Source organism: Zea mays, unplaced genomic scaffold (genome assembly GCF_902167145.1).
Source record: "Zea mays cultivar B73 unplaced genomic scaffold, Zm-B73-REFERENCE-NAM-5.0 scaffold_290, whole genome shotgun sequence".
Taxonomy (NCBI): domain Eukaryota; kingdom Viridiplantae; phylum Streptophyta; class Magnoliopsida; order Poales; family Poaceae; genus Zea; species Zea mays.
Window position 1 is genome coordinate 1 of NW_023366916.1, and position 16,892 is coordinate 16,892.

The 16,892-nt window shown below is 47.9% G+C and overlaps 53 non-coding genes across 53 annotated transcripts; all 53 read right to left on the minus strand.

Moving 5' to 3' along the window:
- Positions 1 to 51: 51 nt before the first annotated feature.
- LOC118474464 (5S ribosomal RNA) lies at positions 52 to 170 on the minus strand. The gene has a single exon (XR_004854152.1). It is a non-coding gene; the product is annotated as a 5S ribosomal RNA (ribosomal RNA).
- Positions 171 to 371: 201 nt separating this feature from the next.
- LOC118474575 (5S ribosomal RNA) lies at positions 372 to 490 on the minus strand. Its single transcript, XR_004854263.1, has one exon. It is a non-coding gene; the product is annotated as a 5S ribosomal RNA (ribosomal RNA).
- A 200-nt stretch (positions 491 to 690) lies between these two features.
- LOC118474627 (5S ribosomal RNA) lies at positions 691 to 809 on the minus strand. The gene has a single exon (XR_004854314.1). It is a non-coding gene; the product is annotated as a 5S ribosomal RNA (ribosomal RNA).
- Positions 810 to 1,010: 201 nt separating this feature from the next.
- On the minus strand, positions 1,011 to 1,129 carry LOC118474638 (5S ribosomal RNA). The gene has a single exon (XR_004854325.1). It is a non-coding gene; the product is annotated as a 5S ribosomal RNA (ribosomal RNA).
- A 201-nt stretch (positions 1,130 to 1,330) lies between these two features.
- LOC118474649 (5S ribosomal RNA) lies at positions 1,331 to 1,449 on the minus strand. Its single transcript, XR_004854336.1, has one exon. It is a non-coding gene; the product is annotated as a 5S ribosomal RNA (ribosomal RNA).
- Positions 1,450 to 1,650: 201 nt separating this feature from the next.
- LOC118474470 (5S ribosomal RNA) lies at positions 1,651 to 1,769 on the minus strand. Its single transcript, XR_004854158.1, has one exon. It is a non-coding gene; the product is annotated as a 5S ribosomal RNA (ribosomal RNA).
- Positions 1,770 to 1,970: 201 nt separating this feature from the next.
- Positions 1,971 to 2,089, minus strand: LOC118474481 (5S ribosomal RNA). The gene has a single exon (XR_004854169.1). It is a non-coding gene; the product is annotated as a 5S ribosomal RNA (ribosomal RNA).
- A 200-nt stretch (positions 2,090 to 2,289) lies between these two features.
- LOC118474492 (5S ribosomal RNA) lies at positions 2,290 to 2,408 on the minus strand. Its single transcript, XR_004854180.1, has one exon. It is a non-coding gene; the product is annotated as a 5S ribosomal RNA (ribosomal RNA).
- Positions 2,409 to 2,609: 201 nt separating this feature from the next.
- Positions 2,610 to 2,728, minus strand: LOC118474503 (5S ribosomal RNA). The gene has a single exon (XR_004854191.1). It is a non-coding gene; the product is annotated as a 5S ribosomal RNA (ribosomal RNA).
- Positions 2,729 to 2,929: 201 nt separating this feature from the next.
- Positions 2,930 to 3,048, minus strand: LOC118474514 (5S ribosomal RNA). Its single transcript, XR_004854202.1, has one exon. It is a non-coding gene; the product is annotated as a 5S ribosomal RNA (ribosomal RNA).
- Positions 3,049 to 3,249: 201 nt separating this feature from the next.
- On the minus strand, positions 3,250 to 3,368 carry LOC118474525 (5S ribosomal RNA). Its single transcript, XR_004854213.1, has one exon. It is a non-coding gene; the product is annotated as a 5S ribosomal RNA (ribosomal RNA).
- A 200-nt stretch (positions 3,369 to 3,568) lies between these two features.
- On the minus strand, positions 3,569 to 3,687 carry LOC118474536 (5S ribosomal RNA). The gene has a single exon (XR_004854224.1). It is a non-coding gene; the product is annotated as a 5S ribosomal RNA (ribosomal RNA).
- Positions 3,688 to 3,888: 201 nt separating this feature from the next.
- Positions 3,889 to 4,007, minus strand: LOC118474547 (5S ribosomal RNA). The gene has a single exon (XR_004854235.1). It is a non-coding gene; the product is annotated as a 5S ribosomal RNA (ribosomal RNA).
- A 200-nt stretch (positions 4,008 to 4,207) lies between these two features.
- LOC118474558 (5S ribosomal RNA) lies at positions 4,208 to 4,326 on the minus strand. Its single transcript, XR_004854246.1, has one exon. It is a non-coding gene; the product is annotated as a 5S ribosomal RNA (ribosomal RNA).
- A 200-nt stretch (positions 4,327 to 4,526) lies between these two features.
- LOC118474569 (5S ribosomal RNA) lies at positions 4,527 to 4,645 on the minus strand. Its single transcript, XR_004854257.1, has one exon. It is a non-coding gene; the product is annotated as a 5S ribosomal RNA (ribosomal RNA).
- A 201-nt stretch (positions 4,646 to 4,846) lies between these two features.
- Positions 4,847 to 4,965, minus strand: LOC118474581 (5S ribosomal RNA). Its single transcript, XR_004854269.1, has one exon. It is a non-coding gene; the product is annotated as a 5S ribosomal RNA (ribosomal RNA).
- Positions 4,966 to 5,166: 201 nt separating this feature from the next.
- On the minus strand, positions 5,167 to 5,285 carry LOC118474593 (5S ribosomal RNA). The gene has a single exon (XR_004854280.1). It is a non-coding gene; the product is annotated as a 5S ribosomal RNA (ribosomal RNA).
- A 200-nt stretch (positions 5,286 to 5,485) lies between these two features.
- Positions 5,486 to 5,604, minus strand: LOC118474604 (5S ribosomal RNA). The gene has a single exon (XR_004854292.1). It is a non-coding gene; the product is annotated as a 5S ribosomal RNA (ribosomal RNA).
- Positions 5,605 to 5,805: 201 nt separating this feature from the next.
- On the minus strand, positions 5,806 to 5,924 carry LOC118474615 (5S ribosomal RNA). The gene has a single exon (XR_004854303.1). It is a non-coding gene; the product is annotated as a 5S ribosomal RNA (ribosomal RNA).
- A 201-nt stretch (positions 5,925 to 6,125) lies between these two features.
- Positions 6,126 to 6,244, minus strand: LOC118474621 (5S ribosomal RNA). Its single transcript, XR_004854308.1, has one exon. It is a non-coding gene; the product is annotated as a 5S ribosomal RNA (ribosomal RNA).
- A 201-nt stretch (positions 6,245 to 6,445) lies between these two features.
- Positions 6,446 to 6,564, minus strand: LOC118474622 (5S ribosomal RNA). Its single transcript, XR_004854309.1, has one exon. It is a non-coding gene; the product is annotated as a 5S ribosomal RNA (ribosomal RNA).
- A 201-nt stretch (positions 6,565 to 6,765) lies between these two features.
- Positions 6,766 to 6,884, minus strand: LOC118474623 (5S ribosomal RNA). Its single transcript, XR_004854310.1, has one exon. It is a non-coding gene; the product is annotated as a 5S ribosomal RNA (ribosomal RNA).
- A 201-nt stretch (positions 6,885 to 7,085) lies between these two features.
- On the minus strand, positions 7,086 to 7,204 carry LOC118474624 (5S ribosomal RNA). Its single transcript, XR_004854311.1, has one exon. It is a non-coding gene; the product is annotated as a 5S ribosomal RNA (ribosomal RNA).
- Positions 7,205 to 7,405: 201 nt separating this feature from the next.
- Positions 7,406 to 7,524, minus strand: LOC118474625 (5S ribosomal RNA). The gene has a single exon (XR_004854312.1). It is a non-coding gene; the product is annotated as a 5S ribosomal RNA (ribosomal RNA).
- Positions 7,525 to 7,725: 201 nt separating this feature from the next.
- LOC118474626 (5S ribosomal RNA) lies at positions 7,726 to 7,844 on the minus strand. Its single transcript, XR_004854313.1, has one exon. It is a non-coding gene; the product is annotated as a 5S ribosomal RNA (ribosomal RNA).
- Positions 7,845 to 8,045: 201 nt separating this feature from the next.
- On the minus strand, positions 8,046 to 8,164 carry LOC118474628 (5S ribosomal RNA). Its single transcript, XR_004854315.1, has one exon. It is a non-coding gene; the product is annotated as a 5S ribosomal RNA (ribosomal RNA).
- A 201-nt stretch (positions 8,165 to 8,365) lies between these two features.
- On the minus strand, positions 8,366 to 8,484 carry LOC118474629 (5S ribosomal RNA). The gene has a single exon (XR_004854316.1). It is a non-coding gene; the product is annotated as a 5S ribosomal RNA (ribosomal RNA).
- A 201-nt stretch (positions 8,485 to 8,685) lies between these two features.
- Positions 8,686 to 8,804, minus strand: LOC118474630 (5S ribosomal RNA). Its single transcript, XR_004854317.1, has one exon. It is a non-coding gene; the product is annotated as a 5S ribosomal RNA (ribosomal RNA).
- Positions 8,805 to 9,005: 201 nt separating this feature from the next.
- Positions 9,006 to 9,124, minus strand: LOC118474631 (5S ribosomal RNA). Its single transcript, XR_004854318.1, has one exon. It is a non-coding gene; the product is annotated as a 5S ribosomal RNA (ribosomal RNA).
- Positions 9,125 to 9,324: 200 nt separating this feature from the next.
- Positions 9,325 to 9,443, minus strand: LOC118474632 (5S ribosomal RNA). Its single transcript, XR_004854319.1, has one exon. It is a non-coding gene; the product is annotated as a 5S ribosomal RNA (ribosomal RNA).
- A 201-nt stretch (positions 9,444 to 9,644) lies between these two features.
- LOC118474633 (5S ribosomal RNA) lies at positions 9,645 to 9,763 on the minus strand. Its single transcript, XR_004854320.1, has one exon. It is a non-coding gene; the product is annotated as a 5S ribosomal RNA (ribosomal RNA).
- Positions 9,764 to 9,964: 201 nt separating this feature from the next.
- On the minus strand, positions 9,965 to 10,083 carry LOC118474634 (5S ribosomal RNA). Its single transcript, XR_004854321.1, has one exon. It is a non-coding gene; the product is annotated as a 5S ribosomal RNA (ribosomal RNA).
- Positions 10,084 to 10,284: 201 nt separating this feature from the next.
- On the minus strand, positions 10,285 to 10,403 carry LOC118474635 (5S ribosomal RNA). The gene has a single exon (XR_004854322.1). It is a non-coding gene; the product is annotated as a 5S ribosomal RNA (ribosomal RNA).
- Positions 10,404 to 10,604: 201 nt separating this feature from the next.
- On the minus strand, positions 10,605 to 10,723 carry LOC118474636 (5S ribosomal RNA). Its single transcript, XR_004854323.1, has one exon. It is a non-coding gene; the product is annotated as a 5S ribosomal RNA (ribosomal RNA).
- A 201-nt stretch (positions 10,724 to 10,924) lies between these two features.
- Positions 10,925 to 11,043, minus strand: LOC118474637 (5S ribosomal RNA). The gene has a single exon (XR_004854324.1). It is a non-coding gene; the product is annotated as a 5S ribosomal RNA (ribosomal RNA).
- A 201-nt stretch (positions 11,044 to 11,244) lies between these two features.
- LOC118474639 (5S ribosomal RNA) lies at positions 11,245 to 11,363 on the minus strand. The gene has a single exon (XR_004854326.1). It is a non-coding gene; the product is annotated as a 5S ribosomal RNA (ribosomal RNA).
- Positions 11,364 to 11,564: 201 nt separating this feature from the next.
- LOC118474640 (5S ribosomal RNA) lies at positions 11,565 to 11,683 on the minus strand. The gene has a single exon (XR_004854327.1). It is a non-coding gene; the product is annotated as a 5S ribosomal RNA (ribosomal RNA).
- A 201-nt stretch (positions 11,684 to 11,884) lies between these two features.
- Positions 11,885 to 12,003, minus strand: LOC118474641 (5S ribosomal RNA). The gene has a single exon (XR_004854328.1). It is a non-coding gene; the product is annotated as a 5S ribosomal RNA (ribosomal RNA).
- A 202-nt stretch (positions 12,004 to 12,205) lies between these two features.
- LOC118474642 (5S ribosomal RNA) lies at positions 12,206 to 12,324 on the minus strand. The gene has a single exon (XR_004854329.1). It is a non-coding gene; the product is annotated as a 5S ribosomal RNA (ribosomal RNA).
- A 201-nt stretch (positions 12,325 to 12,525) lies between these two features.
- LOC118474643 (5S ribosomal RNA) lies at positions 12,526 to 12,644 on the minus strand. Its single transcript, XR_004854330.1, has one exon. It is a non-coding gene; the product is annotated as a 5S ribosomal RNA (ribosomal RNA).
- Positions 12,645 to 12,845: 201 nt separating this feature from the next.
- Positions 12,846 to 12,964, minus strand: LOC118474644 (5S ribosomal RNA). Its single transcript, XR_004854331.1, has one exon. It is a non-coding gene; the product is annotated as a 5S ribosomal RNA (ribosomal RNA).
- A 201-nt stretch (positions 12,965 to 13,165) lies between these two features.
- LOC118474645 (5S ribosomal RNA) lies at positions 13,166 to 13,284 on the minus strand. The gene has a single exon (XR_004854332.1). It is a non-coding gene; the product is annotated as a 5S ribosomal RNA (ribosomal RNA).
- Positions 13,285 to 13,485: 201 nt separating this feature from the next.
- On the minus strand, positions 13,486 to 13,604 carry LOC118474646 (5S ribosomal RNA). The gene has a single exon (XR_004854333.1). It is a non-coding gene; the product is annotated as a 5S ribosomal RNA (ribosomal RNA).
- A 200-nt stretch (positions 13,605 to 13,804) lies between these two features.
- LOC118474647 (5S ribosomal RNA) lies at positions 13,805 to 13,923 on the minus strand. Its single transcript, XR_004854334.1, has one exon. It is a non-coding gene; the product is annotated as a 5S ribosomal RNA (ribosomal RNA).
- Positions 13,924 to 14,124: 201 nt separating this feature from the next.
- Positions 14,125 to 14,243, minus strand: LOC118474648 (5S ribosomal RNA). The gene has a single exon (XR_004854335.1). It is a non-coding gene; the product is annotated as a 5S ribosomal RNA (ribosomal RNA).
- Positions 14,244 to 14,444: 201 nt separating this feature from the next.
- On the minus strand, positions 14,445 to 14,563 carry LOC118474650 (5S ribosomal RNA). Its single transcript, XR_004854337.1, has one exon. It is a non-coding gene; the product is annotated as a 5S ribosomal RNA (ribosomal RNA).
- A 201-nt stretch (positions 14,564 to 14,764) lies between these two features.
- Positions 14,765 to 14,883, minus strand: LOC118474651 (5S ribosomal RNA). Its single transcript, XR_004854338.1, has one exon. It is a non-coding gene; the product is annotated as a 5S ribosomal RNA (ribosomal RNA).
- A 201-nt stretch (positions 14,884 to 15,084) lies between these two features.
- Positions 15,085 to 15,203, minus strand: LOC118474652 (5S ribosomal RNA). The gene has a single exon (XR_004854339.1). It is a non-coding gene; the product is annotated as a 5S ribosomal RNA (ribosomal RNA).
- Positions 15,204 to 15,404: 201 nt separating this feature from the next.
- On the minus strand, positions 15,405 to 15,523 carry LOC118474653 (5S ribosomal RNA). The gene has a single exon (XR_004854340.1). It is a non-coding gene; the product is annotated as a 5S ribosomal RNA (ribosomal RNA).
- A 200-nt stretch (positions 15,524 to 15,723) lies between these two features.
- On the minus strand, positions 15,724 to 15,842 carry LOC118474654 (5S ribosomal RNA). Its single transcript, XR_004854341.1, has one exon. It is a non-coding gene; the product is annotated as a 5S ribosomal RNA (ribosomal RNA).
- Positions 15,843 to 16,043: 201 nt separating this feature from the next.
- LOC118474465 (5S ribosomal RNA) lies at positions 16,044 to 16,162 on the minus strand. Its single transcript, XR_004854153.1, has one exon. It is a non-coding gene; the product is annotated as a 5S ribosomal RNA (ribosomal RNA).
- A 201-nt stretch (positions 16,163 to 16,363) lies between these two features.
- LOC118474466 (5S ribosomal RNA) lies at positions 16,364 to 16,482 on the minus strand. Its single transcript, XR_004854154.1, has one exon. It is a non-coding gene; the product is annotated as a 5S ribosomal RNA (ribosomal RNA).
- A 202-nt stretch (positions 16,483 to 16,684) lies between these two features.
- Positions 16,685 to 16,803, minus strand: LOC118474467 (5S ribosomal RNA). The gene has a single exon (XR_004854155.1). It is a non-coding gene; the product is annotated as a 5S ribosomal RNA (ribosomal RNA).
- Positions 16,804 to 16,892: the final 89 nt, after the last annotated feature.

Genomic DNA, 16,892 nt, shown 5'->3' on the forward strand with positions numbered 1-16,892 from the left:
TTACTATGGTTTGGTGTTCGAAAAACAAACAAAAATAAAACCAAAAAAAAAGGAATGCAACACGAGGACTTCCCAGGAGGTCACCCATCCTAGTACTACTCTCGCCCAAGCACGCTTAACTTCGGAGTTCTGATGGGATCCGGTGCTTTAGTGCTGGTATGATCGCATCCGTCATATCCTGCGTCCTCCTTCCTCTTATGCCCACACCTCCGTGCTCGGCTCGCCCACGGCACTGGACATCCTTCCTCCGCACAAAGTACCCGAAAAACGCCCCTTAAAACAAATAAAAGGTAATTTAACACGAGAACGGTCACCCATTTTTACTATGGTTTGGTGTTCGAAAAACAAACAAAAATAAAACCAAAAAAAAAGGAATGCAACACGAGGACTTCCCAGGAGGTCACCCATCCTAGTACTACTCTCGCCCAAGCACGCTTAACTTCGGAGTTCTGATGGGATCCGGTGCTTTAGTGCTGGTATGATCGCATCCGTCATATCCTGCGTCCTCCTTCCTCTTATGCCCACACCTCCGTGCTCGGCTCGCCCACGGCACTGGACATCCTTCCTCCGCACAAAGTACCCGAAAAACGCCCCTTAAAACAAATAAAAGGTAATTTAACACGAGAACGGTCACCCATTTTTACTATGGTTTGGTGTTCGAAAAACAAACAAAAATAAAACCAAAAAAAAGGAATGCAACACGAGGACTTCCCAGGAGGTCACCCATCCTAGTACTACTCTCGCCCAAGCACGCTTAACTTCGGAGTTCTGATGGGATCCGGTGCTTTAGTGCTGGTATGATCGCATCCGTCATATCCTGCGTCCTCCTTCCTCTTATGCCCACACCTCCGTGCTCGGCTCGCCCACGGCACTGGACATCCTTCCTCCGCACAAAGTACCCGAAAAACGCCCCTTAAAACAAATAAAAGGTAATTTAACACGAGAACGGTCACCCATTTTTACTATGGTTTGGTGTTCGAAAAACAAACAAAAATAAAACCAAAAAAAAAGGAATGCAACACGAGGACTTCCCAGGAGGTCACCCATCCTAGTACTACTCTCGCCCAAGCACGCTTAACTTCGGAGTTCTGATGGGATCCGGTGCTTTAGTGCTGGTATGATCGCATCCGTCATATCCTGCGTCCTCCTTCCTCTTATGCCCACACCTCCGTGCTCGGCTCGCCCACGGCACTGGACATCCTTCCTCCGCACAAAGTACCCGAAAAACGCCCCTTAAAACAAATAAAAGGTAATTTAACACGAGAACGGTCACCCATTTTTACTATGGTTTGGTGTTCGAAAAACAAACAAAAATAAAACCAAAAAAAAAGGAATGCAACACGAGGACTTCCCAGGAGGTCACCCATCCTAGTACTACTCTCGCCCAAGCACGCTTAACTTCGGAGTTCTGATGGGATCCGGTGCTTTAGTGCTGGTATGATCGCATCCGTCATATCCTGCGTCCTCCTTCCTCTTATGCCCACACCTCCGTGCTCGGCTCGCCCACGGCACTGGACATCCTTCCTCCGCACAAAGTACCCGAAAAACGCCCCTTAAAACAAATAAAAGGTAATTTAACACGAGAACGGTCACCCATTTTTACTATGGTTTGGTGTTCGAAAAACAAACAAAAATAAAACCAAAAAAAAAGGAATGCAACACGAGGACTTCCCAGGAGGTCACCCATCCTAGTACTACTCTCGCCCAAGCACGCTTAACTTCGGAGTTCTGATGGGATCCGGTGCTTTAGTGCTGGTATGATCGCATCCGTCATATCCTGCGTCCTCCTTCCTCTTATGCCCACACCTCCGTGCTCGGCTCGCCCACGGCACTGGACATCCTTCCTCCGCACAAAGTACCCGAAAAACGCCCCTTAAAACAAATAAAAGGTAATTTAACACGAGAACGGTCACCCATTTTTACTATGGTTTGGTGTTCGAAAAACAAACAAAAATAAAACCAAAAAAAAAGGAATGCAACACGAGGACTTCCCAGGAGGTCACCCATCCTAGTACTACTCTCGCCCAAGCACGCTTAACTTCGGAGTTCTGATGGGATCCGGTGCTTTAGTGCTGGTATGATCGCATCCGTCATATCCTGCGTCCTCCTTCCTCTTATGCCCACACCTCCGTGCTCGGCTCGCCCACGGCACTGGACATCCTTCCTCCGCACAAAGTACCCGAAAAACGCCCCTTAAAACAAATAAAAGGTAATTTAACACGAGAACGGTCACCCATTTTTACTATGGTTTGGTGTTCGAAAAACAAACAAAAATAAAACCAAAAAAAAGGAATGCAACACGAGGACTTCCCAGGAGGTCACCCATCCTAGTACTACTCTCGCCCAAGCACGCTTAACTTCGGAGTTCTGATGGGATCCGGTGCTTTAGTGCTGGTATGATCGCATCCGTCATATCCTGCGTCCTCCTTCCTCTTATGCCCACACCTCCGTGCTCGGCTCGCCCACGGCACTGGACATCCTTCCTCCGCACAAAGTACCCGAAAAACGCCCCTTAAAACAAATAAAAGGTAATTTAACACGAGAACGGTCACCCATTTTTACTATGGTTTGGTGTTCGAAAAACAAACAAAAATAAAACCAAAAAAAAAGGAATGCAACACGAGGACTTCCCAGGAGGTCACCCATCCTAGTACTACTCTCGCCCAAGCACGCTTAACTTCGGAGTTCTGATGGGATCCGGTGCTTTAGTGCTGGTATGATCGCATCCGTCATATCCTGCGTCCTCCTTCCTCTTATGCCCACACCTCCGTGCTCGGCTCGCCCACGGCACTGGACATCCTTCCTCCGCACAAAGTACCCGAAAAACGCCCCTTAAAACAAATAAAAGGTAATTTAACACGAGAACGGTCACCCATTTTTACTATGGTTTGGTGTTCGAAAAACAAACAAAAATAAAACCAAAAAAAAAGGAATGCAACACGAGGACTTCCCAGGAGGTCACCCATCCTAGTACTACTCTCGCCCAAGCACGCTTAACTTCGGAGTTCTGATGGGATCCGGTGCTTTAGTGCTGGTATGATCGCATCCGTCATATCCTGCGTCCTCCTTCCTCTTATGCCCACACCTCCGTGCTCGGCTCGCCCACGGCACTGGACATCCTTCCTCCGCACAAAGTACCCGAAAAACGCCCCTTAAAACAAATAAAAGGTAATTTAACACGAGAACGGTCACCCATTTTTACTATGGTTTGGTGTTCGAAAAACAAACAAAAATAAAACCAAAAAAAAAGGAATGCAACACGAGGACTTCCCAGGAGGTCACCCATCCTAGTACTACTCTCGCCCAAGCACGCTTAACTTCGGAGTTCTGATGGGATCCGGTGCTTTAGTGCTGGTATGATCGCATCCGTCATATCCTGCGTCCTCCTTCCTCTTATGCCCACACCTCCGTGCTCGGCTCGCCCACGGCACTGGACATCCTTCCTCCGCACAAAGTACCCGAAAAACGCCCCTTAAAACAAATAAAAGGTAATTTAACACGAGAACGGTCACCCATTTTTACTATGGTTTGGTGTTCGAAAAACAAACAAAAATAAAACCAAAAAAAAGGAATGCAACACGAGGACTTCCCAGGAGGTCACCCATCCTAGTACTACTCTCGCCCAAGCACGCTTAACTTCGGAGTTCTGATGGGATCCGGTGCTTTAGTGCTGGTATGATCGCATCCGTCATATCCTGCGTCCTCCTTCCTCTTATGCCCACACCTCCGTGCTCGGCTCGCCCACGGCACTGGACATCCTTCCTCCGCACAAAGTACCCGAAAAACGCCCCTTAAAACAAATAAAAGGTAATTTAACACGAGAACGGTCACCCATTTTTACTATGGTTTGGTGTTCGAAAAACAAACAAAAATAAAACCAAAAAAAAAGGAATGCAACACGAGGACTTCCCAGGAGGTCACCCATCCTAGTACTACTCTCGCCCAAGCACGCTTAACTTCGGAGTTCTGATGGGATCCGGTGCTTTAGTGCTGGTATGATCGCATCCGTCATATCCTGCGTCCTCCTTCCTCTTATGCCCACACCTCCGTGCTCGGCTCGCCCACGGCACTGGACATCCTTCCTCCGCACAAAGTACCCGAAAAACGCCCCTTAAAACAAATAAAAGGTAATTTAACACGAGAACGGTCACCCATTTTTACTATGGTTTGGTGTTCGAAAAACAAACAAAAATAAAACCAAAAAAAAGGAATGCAACACGAGGACTTCCCAGGAGGTCACCCATCCTAGTACTACTCTCGCCCAAGCACGCTTAACTTCGGAGTTCTGATGGGATCCGGTGCTTTAGTGCTGGTATGATCGCATCCGTCATATCCTGCGTCCTCCTTCCTCTTATGCCCACACCTCCGTGCTCGGCTCGCCCACGGCACTGGACATCCTTCCTCCGCACAAAGTACCCGAAAAACGCCCCTTAAAACAAATAAAAGGTAATTTAACACGAGAACGGTCACCCATTTTTACTATGGTTTGGTGTTCGAAAAACAAACAAAAATAAAACCAAAAAAAAGGAATGCAACACGAGGACTTCCCAGGAGGTCACCCATCCTAGTACTACTCTCGCCCAAGCACGCTTAACTTCGGAGTTCTGATGGGATCCGGTGCTTTAGTGCTGGTATGATCGCATCCGTCATATCCTGCGTCCTCCTTCCTCTTATGCCCACACCTCCGTGCTCGGCTCGCCCACGGCACTGGACATCCTTCCTCCGCACAAAGTACCCGAAAAACGCCCCTTAAAACAAATAAAAGGTAATTTAACACGAGAACGGTCACCCATTTTTACTATGGTTTGGTGTTCGAAAAACAAACAAAAATAAAACCAAAAAAAAAGGAATGCAACACGAGGACTTCCCAGGAGGTCACCCATCCTAGTACTACTCTCGCCCAAGCACGCTTAACTTCGGAGTTCTGATGGGATCCGGTGCTTTAGTGCTGGTATGATCGCATCCGTCATATCCTGCGTCCTCCTTCCTCTTATGCCCACACCTCCGTGCTCGGCTCGCCCACGGCACTGGACATCCTTCCTCCGCACAAAGTACCCGAAAAACGCCCCTTAAAACAAATAAAAGGTAATTTAACACGAGAACGGTCACCCATTTTTACTATGGTTTGGTGTTCGAAAAACAAACAAAAATAAAACCAAAAAAAAAGGAATGCAACACGAGGACTTCCCAGGAGGTCACCCATCCTAGTACTACTCTCGCCCAAGCACGCTTAACTTCGGAGTTCTGATGGGATCCGGTGCTTTAGTGCTGGTATGATCGCATCCGTCATATCCTGCGTCCTCCTTCCTCTTATGCCCACACCTCCGTGCTCGGCTCGCCCACGGCACTGGACATCCTTCCTCCGCACAAAGTACCCGAAAAACGCCCCTTAAAACAAATAAAAGGTAATTTAACACGAGAACGGTCACCCATTTTTACTATGGTTTGGTGTTCGAAAAACAAACAAAAATAAAACCAAAAAAAAGGAATGCAACACGAGGACTTCCCAGGAGGTCACCCATCCTAGTACTACTCTCGCCCAAGCACGCTTAACTTCGGAGTTCTGATGGGATCCGGTGCTTTAGTGCTGGTATGATCGCATCCGTCATATCCTGCGTCCTCCTTCCTCTTATGCCCACACCTCCGTGCTCGGCTCGCCCACGGCACTGGACATCCTTCCTCCGCACAAAGTACCCGAAAAACGCCCCTTAAAACAAATAAAAGGTAATTTAACACGAGAACGGTCACCCATTTTTACTATGGTTTGGTGTTCGAAAAACAAACAAAAATAAAACCAAAAAAAAAGGAATGCAACACGAGGACTTCCCAGGAGGTCACCCATCCTAGTACTACTCTCGCCCAAGCACGCTTAACTTCGGAGTTCTGATGGGATCCGGTGCTTTAGTGCTGGTATGATCGCATCCGTCATATCCTGCGTCCTCCTTCCTCTTATGCCCACACCTCCGTGCTCGGCTCGCCCACGGCACTGGACATCCTTCCTCCGCACAAAGTACCCGAAAAACGCCCCTTAAAACAAATAAAAGGTAATTTAACACGAGAACGGTCACCCATTTTTACTATGGTTTGGTGTTCGAAAAACAAACAAAAATAAAACCAAAAAAAAAGGAATGCAACACGAGGACTTCCCAGGAGGTCACCCATCCTAGTACTACTCTCGCCCAAGCACGCTTAACTTCGGAGTTCTGATGGGATCCGGTGCTTTAGTGCTGGTATGATCGCATCCGTCATATCCTGCGTCCTCCTTCCTCTTATGCCCACACCTCCGTGCTCGGCTCGCCCACGGCACTGGACATCCTTCCTCCGCACAAAGTACCCGAAAAACGCCCCTTAAAACAAATAAAAGGTAATTTAACACGAGAACGGTCACCCATTTTTACTATGGTTTGGTGTTCGAAAAACAAACAAAAATAAAACCAAAAAAAAAGGAATGCAACACGAGGACTTCCCAGGAGGTCACCCATCCTAGTACTACTCTCGCCCAAGCACGCTTAACTTCGGAGTTCTGATGGGATCCGGTGCTTTAGTGCTGGTATGATCGCATCCGTCATATCCTGCGTCCTCCTTCCTCTTATGCCCACACCTCCGTGCTCGGCTCGCCCACGGCACTGGACATCCTTCCTCCGCACAAAGTACCCGAAAAACGCCCCTTAAAACAAATAAAAGGTAATTTAACACGAGAACGGTCACCCATTTTTACTATGGTTTGGTGTTCGAAAAACAAACAAAAATAAAACCAAAAAAAAAGGAATGCAACACGAGGACTTCCCAGGAGGTCACCCATCCTAGTACTACTCTCGCCCAAGCACGCTTAACTTCGGAGTTCTGATGGGATCCGGTGCTTTAGTGCTGGTATGATCGCATCCGTCATATCCTGCGTCCTCCTTCCTCTTATGCCCACACCTCCGTGCTCGGCTCGCCCACGGCACTGGACATCCTTCCTCCGCACAAAGTACCCGAAAAACGCCCCTTAAAACAAATAAAAGGTAATTTAACACGAGAACGGTCACCCATTTTTACTATGGTTTGGTGTTCGAAAAACAAACAAAAATAAAACCAAAAAAAAAGGAATGCAACACGAGGACTTCCCAGGAGGTCACCCATCCTAGTACTACTCTCGCCCAAGCACGCTTAACTTCGGAGTTCTGATGGGATCCGGTGCTTTAGTGCTGGTATGATCGCATCCGTCATATCCTGCGTCCTCCTTCCTCTTATGCCCACACCTCCGTGCTCGGCTCGCCCACGGCACTGGACATCCTTCCTCCGCACAAAGTACCCGAAAAACGCCCCTTAAAACAAATAAAAGGTAATTTAACACGAGAACGGTCACCCATTTTTACTATGGTTTGGTGTTCGAAAAACAAACAAAAATAAAACCAAAAAAAAAGGAATGCAACACGAGGACTTCCCAGGAGGTCACCCATCCTAGTACTACTCTCGCCCAAGCACGCTTAACTTCGGAGTTCTGATGGGATCCGGTGCTTTAGTGCTGGTATGATCGCATCCGTCATATCCTGCGTCCTCCTTCCTCTTATGCCCACACCTCCGTGCTCGGCTCGCCCACGGCACTGGACATCCTTCCTCCGCACAAAGTACCCGAAAAACGCCCCTTAAAACAAATAAAAGGTAATTTAACACGAGAACGGTCACCCATTTTTACTATGGTTTGGTGTTCGAAAAACAAACAAAAATAAAACCAAAAAAAAAGGAATGCAACACGAGGACTTCCCAGGAGGTCACCCATCCTAGTACTACTCTCGCCCAAGCACGCTTAACTTCGGAGTTCTGATGGGATCCGGTGCTTTAGTGCTGGTATGATCGCATCCGTCATATCCTGCGTCCTCCTTCCTCTTATGCCCACACCTCCGTGCTCGGCTCGCCCACGGCACTGGACATCCTTCCTCCGCACAAAGTACCCGAAAAACGCCCCTTAAAACAAATAAAAGGTAATTTAACACGAGAACGGTCACCCATTTTTACTATGGTTTGGTGTTCGAAAAACAAACAAAAATAAAACCAAAAAAAAAGGAATGCAACACGAGGACTTCCCAGGAGGTCACCCATCCTAGTACTACTCTCGCCCAAGCACGCTTAACTTCGGAGTTCTGATGGGATCCGGTGCTTTAGTGCTGGTATGATCGCATCCGTCATATCCTGCGTCCTCCTTCCTCTTATGCCCACACCTCCGTGCTCGGCTCGCCCACGGCACTGGACATCCTTCCTCCGCACAAAGTACCCGAAAAACGCCCCTTAAAACAAATAAAAGGTAATTTAACACGAGAACGGTCACCCATTTTTACTATGGTTTGGTGTTCGAAAAACAAACAAAAATAAAACCAAAAAAAAAGGAATGCAACACGAGGACTTCCCAGGAGGTCACCCATCCTAGTACTACTCTCGCCCAAGCACGCTTAACTTCGGAGTTCTGATGGGATCCGGTGCTTTAGTGCTGGTATGATCGCATCCGTCATATCCTGCGTCCTCCTTCCTCTTATGCCCACACCTCCGTGCTCGGCTCGCCCACGGCACTGGACATCCTTCCTCCGCACAAAGTACCCGAAAAACGCCCCTTAAAACAAATAAAAGGTAATTTAACACGAGAACGGTCACCCATTTTTACTATGGTTTGGTGTTCGAAAAACAAACAAAAATAAAACCAAAAAAAAAGGAATGCAACACGAGGACTTCCCAGGAGGTCACCCATCCTAGTACTACTCTCGCCCAAGCACGCTTAACTTCGGAGTTCTGATGGGATCCGGTGCTTTAGTGCTGGTATGATCGCATCCGTCATATCCTGCGTCCTCCTTCCTCTTATGCCCACACCTCCGTGCTCGGCTCGCCCACGGCACTGGACATCCTTCCTCCGCACAAAGTACCCGAAAAACGCCCCTTAAAACAAATAAAAGGTAATTTAACACGAGAACGGTCACCCATTTTTACTATGGTTTGGTGTTCGAAAAACAAACAAAAATAAAACCAAAAAAAAAGGAATGCAACACGAGGACTTCCCAGGAGGTCACCCATCCTAGTACTACTCTCGCCCAAGCACGCTTAACTTCGGAGTTCTGATGGGATCCGGTGCTTTAGTGCTGGTATGATCGCATCCGTCATATCCTGCGTCCTCCTTCCTCTTATGCCCACACCTCCGTGCTCGGCTCGCCCACGGCACTGGACATCCTTCCTCCGCACAAAGTACCCGAAAAACGCCCCTTAAAACAAATAAAAGGTAATTTAACACGAGAACGGTCACCCATTTTTACTATGGTTTGGTGTTCGAAAAACAAACAAAAATAAAACCAAAAAAAAGGAATGCAACACGAGGACTTCCCAGGAGGTCACCCATCCTAGTACTACTCTCGCCCAAGCACGCTTAACTTCGGAGTTCTGATGGGATCCGGTGCTTTAGTGCTGGTATGATCGCATCCGTCATATCCTGCGTCCTCCTTCCTCTTATGCCCACACCTCCGTGCTCGGCTCGCCCACGGCACTGGACATCCTTCCTCCGCACAAAGTACCCGAAAAACGCCCCTTAAAACAAATAAAAGGTAATTTAACACGAGAACGGTCACCCATTTTTACTATGGTTTGGTGTTCGAAAAACAAACAAAAATAAAACCAAAAAAAAAGGAATGCAACACGAGGACTTCCCAGGAGGTCACCCATCCTAGTACTACTCTCGCCCAAGCACGCTTAACTTCGGAGTTCTGATGGGATCCGGTGCTTTAGTGCTGGTATGATCGCATCCGTCATATCCTGCGTCCTCCTTCCTCTTATGCCCACACCTCCGTGCTCGGCTCGCCCACGGCACTGGACATCCTTCCTCCGCACAAAGTACCCGAAAAACGCCCCTTAAAACAAATAAAAGGTAATTTAACACGAGAACGGTCACCCATTTTTACTATGGTTTGGTGTTCGAAAAACAAACAAAAATAAAACCAAAAAAAAAGGAATGCAACACGAGGACTTCCCAGGAGGTCACCCATCCTAGTACTACTCTCGCCCAAGCACGCTTAACTTCGGAGTTCTGATGGGATCCGGTGCTTTAGTGCTGGTATGATCGCATCCGTCATATCCTGCGTCCTCCTTCCTCTTATGCCCACACCTCCGTGCTCGGCTCGCCCACGGCACTGGACATCCTTCCTCCGCACAAAGTACCCGAAAAACGCCCCTTAAAACAAATAAAAGGTAATTTAACACGAGAACGGTCACCCATTTTTACTATGGTTTGGTGTTCGAAAAACAAACAAAAATAAAACCAAAAAAAAAGGAATGCAACACGAGGACTTCCCAGGAGGTCACCCATCCTAGTACTACTCTCGCCCAAGCACGCTTAACTTCGGAGTTCTGATGGGATCCGGTGCTTTAGTGCTGGTATGATCGCATCCGTCATATCCTGCGTCCTCCTTCCTCTTATGCCCACACCTCCGTGCTCGGCTCGCCCACGGCACTGGACATCCTTCCTCCGCACAAAGTACCCGAAAAACGCCCCTTAAAACAAATAAAAGGTAATTTAACACGAGAACGGTCACCCATTTTTACTATGGTTTGGTGTTCGAAAAACAAACAAAAATAAAACCAAAAAAAAAGGAATGCAACACGAGGACTTCCCAGGAGGTCACCCATCCTAGTACTACTCTCGCCCAAGCACGCTTAACTTCGGAGTTCTGATGGGATCCGGTGCTTTAGTGCTGGTATGATCGCATCCGTCATATCCTGCGTCCTCCTTCCTCTTATGCCCACACCTCCGTGCTCGGCTCGCCCACGGCACTGGACATCCTTCCTCCGCACAAAGTACCCGAAAAACGCCCCTTAAAACAAATAAAAGGTAATTTAACACGAGAACGGTCACCCATTTTTACTATGGTTTGGTGTTCGAAAAACAAACAAAAATAAAACCAAAAAAAAAGGAATGCAACACGAGGACTTCCCAGGAGGTCACCCATCCTAGTACTACTCTCGCCCAAGCACGCTTAACTTCGGAGTTCTGATGGGATCCGGTGCTTTAGTGCTGGTATGATCGCATCCGTCATATCCTGCGTCCTCCTTCCTCTTATGCCCACACCTCCGTGCTCGGCTCGCCCACGGCACTGGACATCCTTCCTCCGCACAAAGTACCCGAAAAACGCCCCTTAAAACAAATAAAAGGTAATTTAACACGAGAACGGTCACCCATTTTTACTATGGTTTGGTGTTCGAAAAACAAACAAAAATAAAACCAAAAAAAAAGGAATGCAACACGAGGACTTCCCAGGAGGTCACCCATCCTAGTACTACTCTCGCCCAAGCACGCTTAACTTCGGAGTTCTGATGGGATCCGGTGCTTTAGTGCTGGTATGATCGCATCCGTCATATCCTGCGTCCTCCTTCCTCTTATGCCCACACCTCCGTGCTCGGCTCGCCCACGGCACTGGACATCCTTCCTCCGCACAAAGTACCCGAAAAACGCCCCTTAAAACAAATAAAAGGTAATTTAACACGAGAACGGTCACCCATTTTTACTATGGTTTGGTGTTCGAAAAACAAACAAAAATAAAACCAAAAAAAAAGGAATGCAACACGAGGACTTCCCAGGAGGTCACCCATCCTAGTACTACTCTCGCCCAAGCACGCTTAACTTCGGAGTTCTGATGGGATCCGGTGCTTTAGTGCTGGTATGATCGCATCCGTCATATCCTGCGTCCTCCTTCCTCTTATGCCCACACCTCCGTGCTCGGCTCGCCCACGGCACTGGACATCCTTCCTCCGCACAAAGTACCCGAAAAACGCCCCTTAAAACAAATAAAAGGTAATTTAACACGAGAACGGTCACCCATTTTTACTATGGTTTGGTGTTCGAAAAACAAACAAAAATAAAACCAAAAAAAAAGGAATGCAACACGAGGACTTCCCAGGAGGTCACCCATCCTAGTACTACTCTCGCCCAAGCACGCTTAACTTCGGAGTTCTGATGGGATCCGGTGCTTTAGTGCTGGTATGATCGCATCCGTCATATCCTGCGTCCTCCTTCCTCTTATGCCCACACCTCCGTGCTCGGCTCGCCCACGGCACTGGACATCCTTCCTCCGCACAAAGTACCCGAAAAAACGCCCCTTAAAACAAATAAAAGGTAATTTAACACGAGAACGGTCACCCATTTTTACTATGGTTTGGTGTTCGAAAAACAAACAAAAATAAAACCAAAAAAAAAGGAATGCAACACGAGGACTTCCCAGGAGGTCACCCATCCTAGTACTACTCTCGCCCAAGCACGCTTAACTTCGGAGTTCTGATGGGATCCGGTGCTTTAGTGCTGGTATGATCGCATCCGTCATATCCTGCGTCCTCCTTCCTCTTATGCCCACACCTCCGTGCTCGGCTCGCCCACGGCACTGGACATCCTTCCTCCGCACAAAGTACCCGAAAAACGCCCCTTAAAACAAATAAAAGGTAATTTAACACGAGAACGGTCACCCATTTTTACTATGGTTTGGTGTTCGAAAAACAAACAAAAATAAAACCAAAAAAAAAGGAATGCAACACGAGGACTTCCCAGGAGGTCACCCATCCTAGTACTACTCTCGCCCAAGCACGCTTAACTTCGGAGTTCTGATGGGATCCGGTGCTTTAGTGCTGGTATGATCGCATCCGTCATATCCTGCGTCCTCCTTCCTCTTATGCCCACACCTCCGTGCTCGGCTCGCCCACGGCACTGGACATCCTTCCTCCGCACAAAGTACCCGAAAAACGCCCCTTAAAACAAATAAAAGGTAATTTAACACGAGAACGGTCACCCATTTTTACTATGGTTTGGTGTTCGAAAAACAAACAAAAATAAAACCAAAAAAAAAGGAATGCAACACGAGGACTTCCCAGGAGGTCACCCATCCTAGTACTACTCTCGCCCAAGCACGCTTAACTTCGGAGTTCTGATGGGATCCGGTGCTTTAGTGCTGGTATGATCGCATCCGTCATATCCTGCGTCCTCCTTCCTCTTATGCCCACACCTCCGTGCTCGGCTCGCCCACGGCACTGGACATCCTTCCTCCGCACAAAGTACCCGAAAAACGCCCCTTAAAACAAATAAAAGGTAATTTAACACGAGAACGGTCACCCATTTTTACTATGGTTTGGTGTTCGAAAAACAAACAAAAATAAAACCAAAAAAAAAGGAATGCAACACGAGGACTTCCCAGGAGGTCACCCATCCTAGTACTACTCTCGCCCAAGCACGCTTAACTTCGGAGTTCTGATGGGATCCGGTGCTTTAGTGCTGGTATGATCGCATCCGTCATATCCTGCGTCCTCCTTCCTCTTATGCCCACACCTCCGTGCTCGGCTCGCCCACGGCACTGGACATCCTTCCTCCGCACAAAGTACCCGAAAAACGCCCCTTAAAACAAATAAAAGGTAATTTAACACGAGAACGGTCACCCATTTTTACTATGGTTTGGTGTTCGAAAAACAAACAAAAATAAAACCAAAAAAAAAGGAATGCAACACGAGGACTTCCCAGGAGGTCACCCATCCTAGTACTACTCTCGCCCAAGCACGCTTAACTTCGGAGTTCTGATGGGATCCGGTGCTTTAGTGCTGGTATGATCGCATCCGTCATATCCTGCGTCCTCCTTCCTCTTATGCCCACACCTCCGTGCTCGGCTCGCCCACGGCACTGGACATCCTTCCTCCGCACAAAGTACCCGAAAAACGCCCCTTAAAACAAATAAAAGGTAATTTAACACGAGAACGGTCACCCATTTTTACTATGGTTTGGTGTTCGAAAAACAAACAAAAATAAAACCAAAAAAAAGGAATGCAACACGAGGACTTCCCAGGAGGTCACCCATCCTAGTACTACTCTCGCCCAAGCACGCTTAACTTCGGAGTTCTGATGGGATCCGGTGCTTTAGTGCTGGTATGATCGCATCCGTCATATCCTGCGTCCTCCTTCCTCTTATGCCCACACCTCCGTGCTCGGCTCGCCCACGGCACTGGACATCCTTCCTCCGCACAAAGTACCCGAAAAACGCCCCTTAAAACAAATAAAAGGTAATTTAACACGAGAACGGTCACCCATTTTTACTATGGTTTGGTGTTCGAAAAACAAACAAAAATAAAACCAAAAAAAAAGGAATGCAACACGAGGACTTCCCAGGAGGTCACCCATCCTAGTACTACTCTCGCCCAAGCACGCTTAACTTCGGAGTTCTGATGGGATCCGGTGCTTTAGTGCTGGTATGATCGCATCCGTCATATCCTGCGTCCTCCTTCCTCTTATGCCCACACCTCCGTGCTCGGCTCGCCCACGGCACTGGACATCCTTCCTCCGCACAAAGTACCCGAAAAACGCCCCTTAAAACAAATAAAAGGTAATTTAACACGAGAACGGTCACCCATTTTTACTATGGTTTGGTGTTCGAAAAACAAACAAAAATAAAACCAAAAAAAAAGGAATGCAACACGAGGACTTCCCAGGAGGTCACCCATCCTAGTACTACTCTCGCCCAAGCACGCTTAACTTCGGAGTTCTGATGGGATCCGGTGCTTTAGTGCTGGTATGATCGCATCCGTCATATCCTGCGTCCTCCTTCCTCTTATGCCCACACCTCCGTGCTCGGCTCGCCCACGGCACTGGACATCCTTCCTCCGCACAAAGTACCCGAAAAACGCCCCTTAAAACAAATAAAAGGTAATTTAACACGAGAACGGTCACCCATTTTTACTATGGTTTGGTGTTCGAAAAACAAACAAAAATAAAACCAAAAAAAAAGGAATGCAACACGAGGACTTCCCAGGAGGTCACCCATCCTAGTACTACTCTCGCCCAAGCACGCTTAACTTCGGAGTTCTGATGGGATCCGGTGCTTTAGTGCTGGTATGATCGCATCCGTCATATCCTGCGTCCTCCTTCCTCTTATGCCCACACCTCCGTGCTCGGCTCGCCCACGGCACTGGACATCCTTCCTCCGCACAAAGTACCCGAAAAACGCCCCTTAAAACAAATAAAAGGTAATTTAACACGAGAACGGTCACCCATTTTTACTATGGTTTGGTGTTCGAAAAACAAACAAAAATAAAACCAAAAAAAAAGGAATGCAACACGAGGACTTCCCAGGAGGTCACCCATCCTAGTACTACTCTCGCCCAAGCACGCTTAACTTCGGAGTTCTGATGGGATCCGGTGCTTTAGTGCTGGTATGATCGCATCCGTCATATCCTGCGTCCTCCTTCCTCTTATGCCCACACCTCCGTGCTCGGCTCGCCCACGGCACTGGACATCCTTCCTCCGCACAAAGTACCCGAAAAACGCCCCTTAAAACAAATAAAAGGTAATTTAACACGAGAACGGTCACCCATTTTTACTATGGTTTGGTGTTCGAAAAACAAACAAAAATAAAACCAAAAAAAAAGGAATGCAACACGAGGACTTCCCAGGAGGTCACCCATCCTAGTACTACTCTCGCCCAAGCACGCTTAACTTCGGAGTTCTGATGGGATCCGGTGCTTTAGTGCTGGTATGATCGCATCCGTCATATCCTGCGTCCTCCTTCCTCTTATGCCCACACCTCCGTGCTCGGCTCGCCCACGGCACTGGACATCCTTCCTCCGCACAAAGTACCCGAAAAACGCCCCTTAAAACAAATAAAAGGTAATTTAACACGAGAACGGTCACCCATTTTTACTATGGTTTGGTGTTCGAAAAACAAACAAAAATAAAACCAAAAAAAAGGAATGCAACACGAGGACTTCCCAGGAGGTCACCCATCCTAGTACTACTCTCGCCCAAGCACGCTTAACTTCGGAGTTCTGATGGGATCCGGTGCTTTAGTGCTGGTATGATCGCATCCGTCATATCCTGCGTCCTCCTTCCTCTTATGCCCACACCTCCGTGCTCGGCTCGCCCACGGCACTGGACATCCTTCCTCCGCACAAAGTACCCGAAAAACGCCCCTTAAAACAAATAAAAGGTAATTTAACACGAGAACGGTCACCCATTTTTACTATGGTTTGGTGTTCGAAAAACAAACAAAAATAAAACCAAAAAAAAAGGAATGCAACACGAGGACTTCCCAGGAGGTCACCCATCCTAGTACTACTCTCGCCCAAGCACGCTTAACTTCGGAGTTCTGATGGGATCCGGTGCTTTAGTGCTGGTATGATCGCATCCGTCATATCCTGCGTCCTCCTTCCTCTTATGCCCACACCTCCGTGCTCGGCTCGCCCACGGCACTGGACATCCTTCCTCCGCACAAAGTACCCGAAAAACGCCCCTTAAAACAAATAAAAGGTAATTTAACACGAGAACGGTCACCCATTTTTACTATGGTTTGGTGTTCGAAAAACAAACAAAAATAAAACCAAAAAAAAAGGAATGCAACACGAGGACTTCCCAGGAGGTCACCCATCCTAGTACTACTCTCGCCCAAGCACGCTTAACTTCGGAGTTCTGATGGGATCCGGTGCTTTAGTGCTGGTATGATCGCATCCGTCATATCCTGCGTCCTCCTTCCTCTTATGCCCACACCTCCGTGCTCGGCTCGCCCACGGCACTGGACATCCTTCCTCCGCACAAAGTACCCGAAAAAACGCCCCTTAAAACAAATAAAAGGTAATTTAACACGAGAACGGTCACCCATTTTTACTATGGTTTGGTGTTCGAAAAACAAACAAAAATAAAACCAAAAAAAAAGGAATGCAACACGAGGACTTCCCAGGAGGTCACCCATCCTAGTACTACTCTCGCCCAAGCACGCTTAACTTCGGAGTTCTGATGGGATCCGGTGCTTTAGTGCTGGTATGATCGCATCCGTCATATCCTGCGTCCTCCTTCCTCTTATGCCCACACCTCCGTGCTCGGCTCGCCCACGGCACTGGACATCCTTCCTCCGCACAAAGTA